Here is a 15,124-nt window from a genome sequence, read left to right as displayed (position 1 = left end):
TTGGCTTAGCTTGTTCTAAGTAGGTGCTTTAGACCACTGAGCCATCTCACCAGCCCCTTAAAGAGGTTTTCTATAGAATATGGGTTATGGCAAAGGTTTCTGGTCTCAAAATCCTCAGAAAGAGAGTAACAGTAAAATGGGTTAGTAACACCATTAACTGGTGAATATAAACACTGTTTGCTTCCCTTTAAGGTCTATAAACTCAAATTTCAGAGCTTTTTTTTCTGTTTAACTGAGGGGAAGAAACTGTCACTTTTGCTATTCCCTTTTCCTTATGATAAAAGATGTGTTTGTTTTCTTAAAAGATTTCCAATGCTTTCATTATAGAACCTAAACCAGAAAACTGTTGCACTCACATCACAATGCTAAAGAATGATTTGAAATGCAAAAGCCATTCTATAGTACTTAAGACTACAGCAAGAGTGGAGAAGAGGAGGAAAAGAGGGACTGAACCCCACACTGGAGATGTCACTGGTGCACCTGGGGTTGGGAACACAGGGGCTGTTCACTTCATTTTGTTAACTACAAAGGCATTATTTCTAAATGTATTTCAATTTCCTCACCAATCAAAAGTAGGAACGATTTTGCTCATTTTTATAGCCATTCTTCAAAAAACTAAAAGTATTTTTTAAAAGGTCAAAAGTACTTAAAAATACACAGTAGCCACAAAAACTAGAAGTGACATGTCTCTCAGGAACTAGCCAAACAAGCAGAATCCAGCATAACAACTAATTAGAAGTTCTGTTGCATAGTAATTGTTGCCTTAACTTTTGAAAAGTCTCAAAATGAGTTTTTAAAGTCAGAACCAGAAAGAGATCAATGGTGAAAGCAAGTCAGTCATCTGAAGGGTGACATTCTCTTGCTGAAGAGCAAACATGACTACAAAATCCAAAAGAAACACAGTTTCCAATATGACTTGGGATAGCAGAGGCATAAACATTACCTCATTCATCAAAATCCCCAACAGTGCAGTAGTTCCTTGTTTACTTTTGGAATCAGAACAAAATAACAAAGGCGACCCATTGAAGCTCTAGATAATGGTCTCAGAAGAAAAGTTTCCAGTGTCAAAAAACAAATCCAAAACCATTTGGAAATCAGCTATGACCTTGTTTAATTTTTTCCTTCAGCTACCAAAAAGAAAAATAATTGTCTCTCCTTTGCTTTCTGACTTCTCCCATTTCCACTCTTTCTAAATTCTAACTTGAGAGGATTATTTACTAACAACAACAAAATCACTTATGATGTACACATAACTTCCTAACACAGCCCTCAGGTCACAAAGTCAGAAAACAAGCCAAAGCAAAGTATCTGTTCCAGCGCCTTGCACCATCCCAGCAGCAGCAGCTCATTGCTGCCCTGGGCGGCTCAAGTCTAAGACTGAATGAGCACCTAAATTTAGAAAGGGTGGGGCCCAAAGGGATCCTTTCCAGCATTTCCAGTTACAGTCATAAATACATGAATTTTCTAAAAGTTGAAAAAGAATCTTTCCACTAAGATTGCTCCAAAATGTTGACCTCAAGTACATATGGAAAAGCTGTCTATTAACTAGTTAAAACAAGTAGTTAGAAACTGCAAATTTAAAAGAAATGTATAAACCCTCCAAGTAAAACTGTATTTCGTAAACTTTATGTTTCTAACAGGTCCAATACTAAAATTCAACAAGCAGTAGAGTAGGAGTATAAGCTCCATCTAAGAACACCTGTCTAGCATACCTGAGGCCCTGGATTCAATTCCCAGCCTGTGAAAATATAAACAAATTTTTAAAGACTCACAAGGAGTATGCCTTTGCCAATAAATTTGTAGTCACTTACTAGTTTAATGCTTCTGTGAGTCTTGTTTCAGTCTGAAAAAACAACATAAAGCAGTGGTTTTCAAGAGGGGGCAATGAATGACAGAGTAGGTAAAAATCTGCTAATGTCTGGACATATTTCTGGCTATTACCTGTGAGGGTGGGAGGGGGTCCTACTGATAGCAAGGACAGACATCATAATTGTGAATGGAGAAAATACACTGTTTACTCATGTTTGTAATTCAAAGAACAAAGCTCTCACTAGTTTGCTGCAGTAGTGCCTGTAATCCTAGCACTCCGGGAAACTGAGGCAAGGGGATGGCAAACTCCAGTCCAGCCCAGCCTGTGTAATTTACTCAAGATCCTGCCTCAAAAACAGAAAGAAAGAGAGAGAGAGAGAGAGAGAGAGAGAGAGAGAGAGAGAGAGAGAGAGAAAGAAACTAGGGGGTGGGGGGCTGGGGAGATAGCTTGGCATTCTGAGCACCTGCCTGACAAGTGCAAGGAGCTAGGTTTGATCCCTGGCACTGCATGCTATGCCAGCCACCAAAACCAGGTGTGGTGGCATACACATGTAATCCCAGCACCGCGGAGGCTGAGACAGGAGGATCACTGAGTCTAAGCTGCACAGTGAGACCCTGTATCAACAAAATAGTGTGAGAGTGAGAGAAGAGATGAGAGAAGGAAGAAAGGGGTTGCTGGAATTATAGTGCGATATAAAAGCCAGTAAAGGGGGTGGGGGGCTGTCACTACTGATACAAAATTCACAGCAATCTTCAGCCAGCCAAATCAGGGAACTACTCCTTAGCAAATTAAAATCTGCTACACTATAGTTCTTTTTTTTTACATCCTGAAGAATTGTTTTCCATCAGGTAAATTAGGGACTAATCTGAGGATGAAAATACTTTGCTACAGACTTCTAAGAGAACAGTATTTTACCCACAGTAAAATGAGGCTGAAAAGTTTGAAATACAAAGATCCTTCAGTTCTTGCTGGAAACAACTTTGGTTCTGAGGTCTGTGACTTGCTGTCACCTCCCTACCTCCCAGCAAATGTTCTGTTTGAAGGGCTGAAGACACCACCTCAGGAAAACATGTTCCTCTTCCTCTAGAGATTTACTGGTGCACACATAAGCACCATTAGCACTAAAAGATGTGAAAGGAGGGACTTGTAGGTACTTCTTTTAAAAGATTCCTAACTGCACATGCCTCTAGGTCCTAACACTGGCTTAGTAACACAAAAATCTTTTCATAAAAACAAAGTCTGGGGCTGGTGAGATGGCTCAGTGGTCTAAAGCACCTACTTAGAACAAGCTTAGCAAAGCACAGGGACCACGGTTCAATCCCCCAGCACCACATGCCAGCCAGCCCCGCCCCCTGGTGGGCTGAGCTGCCCCCCCACACACACACACACAGATAAATAAAAATTAAAAAAAAAAAAGTCTGGGGGCCAGGGAGATGGCTCAGTGGAATAAGCACTTCCCTGACAAGTGCAAGGGCCTGAGTTCAACCCCTGGTTCTGCAAAAAACAAAGTCTGTAGTTGCTCTCTAAAAGGTAAAATGTGGTGGTACACTCTGTGATTGTAGCTATTCAGGAGGCTGAAGCAAAAAGATTACAAAACCCAAGCCCCATCTAAGCAATTTAGTGAGATCCTGCCCTATTTTTTTTTTTTTTTTTTTTTTTTTTAATACTCAAGGCTGGGATTATCTCAGTGGTTGGACACTCTGGGATCCATCCCCAGTACCTCAAAACCAAACCAAGTAAACAGTTTCACCTTGGTTCACAGCTAGCATTTTACAAGTGTCAAATACTTATTATGGGTTGTGAGGAAGGGAAACAGGCACACAGACTGTACAAAAACTTTCCTTAACTTATACGTGTACTAAAAGTAGAAGTAAAATTTGTGTTTCTCACTCAGCAGTAAACCCAACATGATTAGGCCATTTTGAGCACAAGCTCTGAGTGATTTAATAGGCAAGAAGGCAGCTCCTTCTAGAAATAGTTTACAGAACTATCCGTAATAATGCTTAGTCACATTCACTTTCTTTTTTGTTTGTTCAGAGTCTCGCTCTAGCTTAAGCTGGCCTTAAACTCACTATGTAGCCTAGCATGGCCTTCAAACAGGTGACCCTCCTGCCTCAGCCTTCCAAATACTGGGACTGCAGGCATGTCTCACAGCCCAGCCCATATTCACTTTTGATTAACACCTATAACATTGTTATAACATAAAATAACTACTCAAGTTTAAGTTTTCTATTTTTTGTGGTGGTAGGGATGGAATCTAAGAGCTCACACTTGCTAGGAAAGCACTCTACCACTGAGCTATATCCTCATCTCTTTGCAGTACTGGGGAATGAACTCAGGATCCTGCACTTACCAGGCACTTAGTCTACTGAGCTATCTCCCCAGTTCCCCATCTCATTTTTAATTTTTGAGCCACAGTCTTACTGAGTTGCCCAGATAAGTCTCAAAGTTGCAATCCCCCTGCTTTAGCCACCTAGCCAACTGGGATTACAGGCATGCACTACCATGCCTAGCTGTTATTTATGCACTTCTAGTAACTAATTTTTAACTGATTTATAATGCAATATTTATACTTCTGTGAGATCAACACATCATTTTCCTTTGCAAAAAGTGGTATTTCCAAACAAAATTTATTTCAGAAAGAAAGAAAAGGGGAGAGAGAGAGATTATCACCAGCGAGTGAGCAGACAGGCAGACAAGCAAGCAAACAAAAGAAAATAGAAAATAATGATCTCTCAATTCGGGACAAACTTCCTTTTCAGATTACAACAAATATTTCACTAAATAGCTCCCTTTGCAAATCCTCCAGTAAAATTCATGTAACCAGAGACACTGACCAACAAATGCACATTCCAGCTTTGTGCTGTGATAAAGCTCTGCTAGCAATACCAACTACAATTTTACAATACAGTCATTCAATATTCAACAATAATTTATTAAGCATCTACAACATGTGAACCATAAATGGCAAACCATATTTTCCCAAATTTGGTAAAGAATCTATTTGTTCAACAAAGAAATGTTTCTTAATATAAACACAAAAATACACAAGCTTGTAAAGTACATGGGCTATGCTAAAATCTATCATTCCTACTTTAGTGTATGTTACTAAAGCAAATATTATCTGTTAAACTTTCCATCAAAAAGAAAATGAAAAAAAAAAAATCAGAGCTTTAAACAACCGTTAAAAAAAAAAAAAAAAACTACAAATCTACTAATCTGTTTAAATCTACTATTCATTCTGTTCCTTTTCTTTTTTGAGGGTCTACTCCCACAGAAACTTGGTCACTTTTCCTACAAAGTAAAACCCTTTAAAATACACCTACCATACCCGCACCCTTTTCTGACACATCTTTCCAGTTACAATGTGGTTGTTTTTTTATGTAAACTCATTCCTCCCTATTATTCCCCTGTCCCTCTGCAAGACTCCAAAAAAAAAAAAAAAAAAAATGACTCCAAACATTATACAAACACCTGTGGCCAGGGCAACACAAGTATGAAAGTACAGTATTACACATGCAAATCCCACAGAATAACTGCTTTAAGGTCAATATTGAGGGGCTGGTGAGATGGCTCAGTGGTCTAAAGCACCTACTTGGAACAAGCTTAGCAAAAGCACAGGGACCGCGGTTCAATCCCCAGCACCACATGCCAGCCAGCCCCGCCCCCTGGTGGGCTGAGCTGGCCACACACACACACACACACACACACATAAATAAATAAAATTTTTTAAAAATAAGGTCAATATTGAATAAGATTCAATAGCACAGCTGTACAGATATATATTAAAAGCACACAATAAGAAATGCTCTTAAAAAAAAAAGCAACTAAACTAAGTAATTCACTATGTCCTTGGTGCACAAGAGAAAAACACCAGATTAGTCCTGAGGAGGAGACAATAAAGTTAGTCAAAAATGTGTGGAAACATGGCAAACTATAACATTTTTGCATCTGTATATTAGAGCAAATGCTGCCCGTCGCACAATTGGCCCAATGCCAAGTGGGCAACCAAAGCTTTTCTTTCCACACAAATGTAACCACTGGGTGGACCAATTAAAGAAAACTGCCTAAAGAAAATTCAATATTAACTGGTCACCCTGGAAGAACCATTATCCCATGTCAAAGTGAAAAATCATTTACCTCTACAGCCCCACAAGCCTTATACCTTATTTTTGTCCTCACCTTTAAACCTCTTCAAGTGCCCCTTCACCTTTCCTAGTTCTTCTTAAAAACTACTAAACTCAAATACCTATTTTTAGACCTATTTTTAGTTTCTTAAATCTAAATTTATAAAAACAGAAAAATGTTTTAAATTAACCAAAATAAACCCCTATTCATACACTGAAGATTTTTTAAGAGTTGCAATGTGACGTTCTTAGTTAGGAAGAGCTTGGTTCCACATAATGGTGAACTGACTTCTTTCAGAAAAGTTGGCTTTTAGATATATAGTTACATTCTCTTAATGAATAGAGGGATTTGTTCTAATGGTGTTTGTAAATAGGATATCATGTCCCCATCTTGTACAGCAATTAACCACTAAGAAGAATGTATGCAATGTGTTAATTATTGAAACTGTCATACCAATTTTTTTTTAACATTTATTTATTTAGTGTGTGTATGTGTGTGTGTGTGTGTGTGTGTGTGTGGCCAGCTCAGCCCACCAGGGGGCGAGGCTGGCTGGCATGTGGGGCTGGGGGATCGAACCGAGGTCCCTGTGCTTTGCCAAGCTTGTTCCAAGTAGGTGCTTTAGACCACTGAGCCATCTCGCCAGCCCATGCCGTACCAATTTGATTTGAAACTGTCTCATTGCTATTTGTTTCTCAATAAAACTATGGAAAAAAAAAAAAAAGTTGGCTTCTATTAGCATGCAGCGTCTACCTAGAAACATGGCTGCACTTCCATCATCTTCACACTAACAACCCAGAACCAAGACTCAGTTTTTCAGAAACCAGCCCAGCTGCTAAACAGCAACCAACATTAAATCACAACAAATCTCTAAGTTGTGATGTTCAATTCCACTCCCAACTTAGACAGCATTACACATGCAAGTCCTGACAATGTTTTCCCATGCCTCAGTTTCTCCAAAGCACTTTATAGGATACTTGTCAAAGCTTCAGTCTAACAAACTAAAGGAATCCTGAGGCTTAGTAATAAAATTCTTGGAAAAGAAAGCATTAAACAATTCCAGTGTTTACACTACAGCTGTATTCACTGAGCTCTGTATAATTTCTCTAATTGCCTTGTTTTAATTTCCTCATTCCCTCACAAAATGGGCTGACTTATCCACCAGATACCATCTCATAGAGATACTACAGTGGTACAGTGATATGTTTTTAGGTTTGTTTGGGGTTTGAGACAGGGTCTCACTCACTATGCAGCCCAGGCTGGCCTTGAACTTCCAGCAGCCTTCACACCATTGTCTTCCGAGTGATGCGTTTTCAATTCTTAGAGGCAAAGTGTGAGCAATCACAGAGCAATGTTAATGCATGTAATATATTCTTGCCGTGCCCTAACAAAAGACTATATATACATACACATATTTTTTATTTATTTATTTTTTTAACTTTCTGACGCAGGGTTTCACTATGCAGTTCAGGTTAGCCTGGGAGTCCTTTTGAAGCCCAGGCTGACCTCAGCCTCCCAATGCTGGAATAACAGGCAAAGACTATTAAATCTTGTCATTTTTTTCTTATTTTTTTCCTTTTTGTTAATTTTAGTTTATTAGTATATGTGTATAGTAGTACATGTTTACATTCCTTGAGAGGATTTGGTACACATATAAATTCCTTTTTTCACCCCTTTCCTATTCCCTCCATCCTCCTCTCTGCCATTTGATTCCCTTCCTTCTTTAATACATGATAACAGTGTATAATGTTCATATTCCTTGTGTGGAGCTGGTACACGTACACATCCCAATTCCTTTTTCCATCCCTGATCCCTTCTCTGTCTTCCCCTCCCTCCATCTCTTGATCTCGTCCTCCTCTGAGAATGATCTCTCTCTCTCTCTCTCTCTCTCTCTCTCTCTCTCTCTCTCTCTCTCTCTCTAGTTCCTTTTTATTTTTCTCTTTATTTTCACTGTGGGCTTCTCACGTAAGAGGAACAATGTGATATTTAACCAAATACTTAATATTCTTATAAAAAATTTTTAAATCTGAGTGAGTAATCACAAGCTGCCAGGAGTAAATGAAGTTTGATTTTTTTTTTTGCAGAACTTCATGGTAAATGTATTTATTTTTATTACATATTCTTTATTAGTATATGTTTGCAATACATATTACATTCCTTTTTGGGGGGCCAGGAATATAGCTCAGTGGCATAAGTACCTGCCTGGCAAGTGCAAGGCCCTGAGTTTGATCCCCAGTACTGAAAAAAAGAAAAATCCTTTTGGGGAGTCTGTACATGTACATAACACATCTTAATCTTTTTTGTCCCCTTTCCCTCCCATGCCTTCTAGCTCCTCCCAACTTCTGATCTCTTTCCCATTTGAAAAAGTTATTTCCATTTTTTCTTTGATTCTCTTCTTTTAATCAAAACTTTTCCCTTTTTCCCTCCCTACCTCCATCTCTTATTCTCCTTTCTTTTAAGAAAAAAGATTGGAGCTTGATTTATACTCCTGTTTCACAACAGAAAATAATGTTGAATTAGTGCCACAAGTTTGAAAATCAAGTTTAATAAACAAGCCAAAAAATTAAAGGCGTTTCTTAAAGCAAACTACAAAAGCTTCTGTGACCAAGATACTTATTGAACAAGTTATTTAATGACAAGTTCTCTGATCAGTTTTCACATCATGCAATTAAAATATATGGAGGTGTTGATTAGAGGGTTTTGTTTCTTGCCAACAATTTTCACTACATTTGCTTTTTAATTAAATCAGGAGTAAAAAATAAATTAAAGTTGCATCAAAACTCTTCTATTTCTCAACAGATGTAAATTTTTTTCCCTACAAGTCAACTAAGAATTCAAAACTATCACCAATTACAAACAGGCCTGAAATTATAAAGCCAAATTATATATACCTTAAAGAGAGGTGTTCCAGAAACAATGTTGTTTTCACTCAATTCTGAGAGGTTATGTGGTTAGGAAACTCCTGGAAAATAAGAGAGTAATTTACCAGGGTAGGTCTTTTTTTCTGAACATGAAAACACGTATTGCTCAAATTTGAGGATTAACAAGTAATGAGGTTTTATTGTTGTTCTTTTGGTTTTTGGGGTGTGGAGGGAGGGGATGCCTGGAATTGAACTCAGCACCTCATGCTTGCCAGGCAGGCACTCTGCACCACTGAGCTATATGCCTGGTCTCTGTAAAGAGGTTTCTGAAAGTGTAATGTCATGGCTTAAAGCAACACACTGTAGGGTAGACAAAAGAAATGGCTTGAACTAAGTAAAGGCTGTGAAGTACATGGCACGGGAGAACTTTCCTTTTTTCAGTCTCAGTTATTTCAGGATGAGAGTTGCGAATACTTTTTTGTTTCTTAAAGAAACTAGACATCATACTATCCAATCACACAAGCCTGAGTCCACGCTTGTGAGGTTCCCAACTAGCACCTGTACGTTTTATTCATAAATGTAGTTTCTATATACTTGATGATGAAAACACAAACCCATGGAAAACTACTGAAAGGCATTCTATACTTAAAGGCGTCATGTAACACTGGAAAATGCAAGTGCACACTACATCTAGTAAATACATATCATAATCACCTTTTATAACTGGATTTAAGATGACAGAATTTGTGTTAAAGTCTGAAAATCCCAGGTCTGACCTAGAGGCTCCTCTCGCCTTTAAATGGGAGTTGTAACAAACAGAATTCCTTACCTTGAGATGCTTTCTGCATTTTTACCACATAACATGTTTTTGCTTCTTTCAGTTTCTCGCTGTTACTATAACTTAAGAAAAAAGCTGTTCTTCTAAAGGATTTCAGAAATAAAATACTTTAAAAGTGTCACTAAAATACATGAGCTTTCATTTGATCTCCAGTATTTTAATGTCCTGGGTTCTTTTTTTTCTTCTTCTTTTACAAAAATGGTATACTATAGAGGATGAGCATCCCCAATCCAATTATCAAAAATGTCCTCAGGAAGCTTCAGATTTCAGAGCATTTCAGATTTCTGAACTACAAATAAATGATTTGTAAATCTATGAAAATATTCCAATATCTCAAAAAAGAGCTGGAACGTAGCTCAGCACAGAGTGCTTGCTTAGTATGAGCAAGGTCCTGAGTTTGATCATCGCACAGCAGACAAGAAAGATGATGAAGCAGGAGGTAGAGAAAAGAAAACCTGAACTCTCCAAAATCAGAAAAGCTTCCTGCTCCAGGTACATCAGATGAGGTAATGGATACTCAAAACATTACTAAGCAAATCTCTAACCTAGAGCCTAGTTGTTCCATTACCTCACCTACACAAAAGACTGACATGAATAGGAACTGATAAAGGACTCTGAGCAAACCTATTCAACACTATGTGTGGCTGCCTCTGTACCAATGGGGCTTCCCTCAATCCAAGCCTCTCTATGCTGAACTATGTGGGTATCTAGTGTCCTACCTCAAAACTTAGAAGGGAAAATGGAGCCACTAGAGCCACACATAGTGACAATAAGAAACTGCCACCAACAACAGTAAAGAGTAAAAACACAGTAGATCTGCAACCATCTGAGTCTAGAACATCTTTACGCAAGTGATACTAGAGATCATATAGGGGCCAGGGAGATGACTCAGTAGAGTAAGTGCTTCCCTGGCAAGCGCAAGGGCCTGAGTTCAATCCCCGGTTCCACAGAAAAAAGAAAAGAGAGATCACATAGGTGTTACACATCCAAAAACAAAGCCATTCTTTTAATCTTCCAACTAGGGCTAGGAGATTGCTCAGAAGAGTAAGAGCATGCCTGACAAGCTCAAGGTCCTGAGTTCAATCCCTAGTACCGAAAAAAAAAAAAAAAAATTTCCAACTAACAACAAAAGATAACAAAAATCATTATTTCCTACATCTGTATAACACTTACTCTAAGCAATGGCAAAGATACGAAAGGCCAGGATAAGCCCAATTCTTTTGTTTTCTTAACTCATAACAATATAACTAGAATGCAACAAAATGAATTAAATTCACTGCTTTGATCACTTCAACAACTACTGTTTATATGCACTATTCTAGGCAACAGAGAGTGGTGTTCAGACAAAAAGATAAAGGCCCTGTCTTTGTGGAACTCGTATGGAAATAACCCTGAACCCAAAAAAAAATTTTAAATCACTTAGAACACGTATCACATTATAAGTATGAAAGACACCTGATTTAGAGGAAATATAAACCAGCTGACACACAGCTGTTGGGCTATGATAGAAAACTTACTAGGAATCTGGGTGTGGGTCCTATCACTAATACTAAAGTTAAGCAAATTACTATGATAGGCTTCAGCCTTTTCATATATAAAATAGGGCCACACCACACATTTCGTGTGTTCAGTGAAACAATAATATGTTTCCTGAATGGATCAATTGATAATGTTAGATAACGGGACTGGGGGTGTTCTTTTTTGTGTGTGTGTCTTTTTGAGACAGAGTCTCTTATGCAGTTCAGGCTGGCCTTGAGCTCACTCTGTAGCCCAGGCTGGTCTCAAACTCACAACAAACCTCCTGCCTCAGCTTCCTGAGTGCTGGGACATGGGCCACCATGCCTGGCTGGGTGTTCATCATTTGTAAAATATAACATTATTTTGTTAGGGCATACCATACCTAATAAAACAAAAATGTTACTAATAAAGTACAATGAGAATACAATAAGGAGGCCGGCCTGATAGCTCAGCAGACTAAAGCACCTGCTTAGGCACAGCGCTGCGGCCAGGGTTCAATCCCAGCGTGCCATGCTGGCCCAGCGTGACACTGGGCGTGGTGGCGCACACCTGTAATCTCAGCACTTGGGAGGCTGAAAACAGAAGAATCGCTACAAGTCCAATCTACAGAGTGAGACGCTGTAGACCCTGTCCTATATATAGGAAATTAAAGAATACAGTAAGGAAAAAGCAAATTTCACAAAAGCTCTCAGGCAAAAACAGTATCACTTTACTTTCTCCTTTTGTATATTTAGTCATAAAGTAAATTCTCAAGTTAACAGAGGAATTACTATTGAAAGGTAGTTACTATTATCTAAAGACTGTAAAGGTTTACGCTAAACAAAAGAAAAAATATTTACCTAGTTTCATTTGACTTATCTAGGTAAAAGGCCATGGAACTTCAAAGAGCAGGTTGGTCAAATTGCGCAACAACAACGACAAAATAGTGTCCAAGCATAATGAGACATTACATATAAATTATCTGTCATCCAACAGAAGACTAACATTCTGCATAAAATCACAACAGCATCACCACACAATGGCCCTGTTTATATCAGGGTGGAATCTGCAAAAGTAAAAAATTCATGCCTCAGTTATTTAATCTATGGAAAGCATGGACTTCAAAAAGCACATATGTGAAATAATCAGGTAAGATCTAGTGAGATCATAAAGCTCAGCCCTGAGGGAAGTCAATATACTAACAATTTAAACAGCAGCATCTGCCCACTTCATTCCCAGAAAAGATACATTTCCAACACTTTTTTATGATTAATGAGACACATTTGTATCAATATAGACTACACAGTTACCTCCACTGTGGTTAAACACAGAATGGAATTCCATATACCATCTCACTGAAAGCACAAATCCAAAGGCAGATTCAATTTCATCGATCTAGCCTTTTAAGACTGGTGAGGGGGGAGGTGATAGCCATCAGGGACACAGTTCTCTTGGTGGAGGACCAGAGAGGCTTCTGGTTCCGTTCATCATTTCAAGAAAGAAGAAATTGTTCAGGAATCCTAAATACTATACAGAAATTTGCATTACATATGCCCAATGCTAGTAGTCAGAAATTGAACCTTAGAAACACAGCTAGGAAGTTTGATCCCTAGAACAAGCCAGCAAGAGAGCAAGCTAAGCTAGTGACAAAAGGGGAGGGGAGGGGGGAAGAGGAGGGGAGAGAACAGCTGGGAAGAAAAAGAATACAGCAAATATCTACTCTGTTGTCCAATAAAGTCGAGTGTTGGGGCCAGGGAGACAGCTCAGTAGAATAAGCACTTGCCTGGCAAGTGCAAGGGCCTGAGTTCAATCCCCGGTTTGGGGGGGGGGGGGTGTCTGAGTGTTGTAATTCAAAAGCATCTCATTTACCTAGCAATAGCCTTGACTATAGTTATCAAGTCATTTTCAAGAAACTTCAATGGCAGATTATAACAATAATTTCAGAAACTGCTGGAGTTCTTCAGTGAAGGTTAATAAACCATCTCCTCATTGACTTCTAAAACCTCTACACACAAATCTGTGCATCAGCTTACAAGTTTTAGCTTAATGTGACACCTCAAAGGAGCCATGTAAAGGACTAAGTATTGTGGCTGAGGATGTAGCTAGTTGGTAGAGTGCTTGCTTAGAATGTACACATGTGGGGCCCTAGGTTCTTTCTCCAGGACCAAAACAAAGCAACAGACTAAGTATTACTTAAACAGAATTTCTTTCTTTCTTTCTTTTTTTTTTTTTTTTTTTTTTTTTGCAGCACTGGGGATTGAACTCAGGCCCTTGCACTTGCCAGGGAAGTGCTTACTCCACTGAGCCATCTCCCCGGCCCCCAGAATTTCTTTCAAATTGACATAATGAAAAATGAACAAATCTCATTGTAGCAGGGAAATTTTTATCCTATCAGGAGTGAGTGGGCTGCTAGAGGGACATCAGTGACAAGCAGAATCAATTATCCTGAACAGCACCTAAGCACGATCTGATGATTCCAAAGAGGCAGTACTGGCTTTGAAGCCAGACCAGCCTGTGTTCCAGGGCTAACACTTAGCGCTACATGATCAGCCCAATTTGTCAGCCTTTCAGGGCCAAAGTATCCTCAGCTATTACTCTGTAAAGATGGTTTCAAATATCAGAAATGCAAATTATAGCCAGGCATAGTGGCACACACCTGTAATTCCACTATTTAAGAGGTGAGATAGGAGGATCTCCAGGCAAAGATAAGCCTGGATTACACAGCAAGCAAGACTTGTCTCAAAAACCCAAAAGAGAGAAAACATAAAAGGTTTATATATCAATCCTTGGTATCAAGAGCTCAATGAAATGCAGCTTTTATATTATTAGAGAAATTCAACTTAGTGTAGTTACTTTTATCCATCAAATAATTCACCCTATAATTCTAACCTGACACATGCTAAGAGCTCAATAAACAGCAACAAATATTATTATCCATCAAATTCACTAATCCTGTCCTCAAACATTTATAAATACAAACTTAAAGCTAGATACTACTTGTAAAAAATCTTGAAGGGGAATTAAGAACACACCAACTACAATCAACTCTCTGGGGGAAAGGAGTCCCTTAGCCACCTCGGGCATGGGGTGAGAGGAGTTCACCCTCAGTCATGCTCTTTCAGGAGGGACAGTGATCTAACACTACGAATCTTCTGTAAGCTGGCTGACATCACAAAAAAATTTCTAGCATAAAAAAATGGCCAGTTTTGATTCTGTTCGTGTTGTAAATCTGCAAAGTTATCACACTTCTTTCCCAAATTAGATCACTAATCAATAGAAGCCAGATGGGCTACAGATTTAATACTTAGAAGACTAATTTTTTATTCAAAATTAAATACTTTCTTGGATCAATTTTTGTTTTCAGGTAATACATTTTGATGGAGACCGATAAATATACACCTTTAACAATAAATGAACATGTGTAATCCCAGAAAAACACAAATAAGAGATTTCATTTCTACTCAACTTATACGGTGACATATCACTCTTACACCCTTGTTTGCCAGTATGAGAATGTCAATGGTTAAAAAAAATTATTTCCAGCAATTTCCCACTTATTTCTTTAAATATAATAGCTTTTTTAACAGCAAGGTTTCTAATTCAGGGCATTAAGTTGTGAATGATATAGCTATGGAAGCCATTCCTGGGGGGATATGATAAGATATTATCTCCTTACTAGGTGAGAATGAAGGATTTGGTCAGCATGCTTAAATTTCATAATTCTTGATTTATAAATGAGCATCTTGGTGAAAAAGTTCAAAAAACAATTTGCTTTAAAAGGAGAGTTCTAAAATCAAAGCAAAACTGCAAATAAAAATCAAAGCTCTTGGCTTTAAAGATCTCAGAATAGGGGCTGGAGAGATGGCTCAGTGGTCTAAAGCACCTACTTAGAACAAGCTTAGCAAAGCAGCGGGGACCGCGGTTCAATCCCCCAGCACCACATGCCAGCCAGCCCCGCCCCCTGGTGGGCTGAGCTGGCCACACACACACACC

At 38.6% G+C, this 15,124-nt stretch overlaps 1 protein-coding gene across 2 annotated transcripts in view; it reads right to left on the bottom strand.

Moving 5' to 3' along the window:
- Nucleotides 1-8,901, bottom strand: part of Stau1 (staufen double-stranded RNA binding protein 1) — a 78,343-nt gene extending 69,442 nt beyond the window's left edge. For both annotated transcript variants that reach the window (XM_023720709.1, XM_023720710.1), the window contains exon 1: nt 8,827-8,901. The gene's annotated coding sequence lies outside the window, so the exon portion shown is untranslated. The remainder of the gene's footprint in view (nt 1-8,826) is intronic.
- Between the last annotated feature and the right edge of the window lie 6,223 nt (nt 8,902-15,124).

The sequence above is a fragment of the Octodon degus genome, unplaced genomic scaffold (assembly GCF_000260255.1).
Source record: "Octodon degus isolate 3935 unplaced genomic scaffold, OctDeg1.0 scaffold00077, whole genome shotgun sequence".
Taxonomy (NCBI): Eukaryota; Metazoa; Chordata; class Mammalia; order Rodentia; family Octodontidae; genus Octodon; species Octodon degus.
Note: the sequence above shows the minus strand (reverse complement) of the source record. Positions and strands in the feature narration are given on the sequence as shown.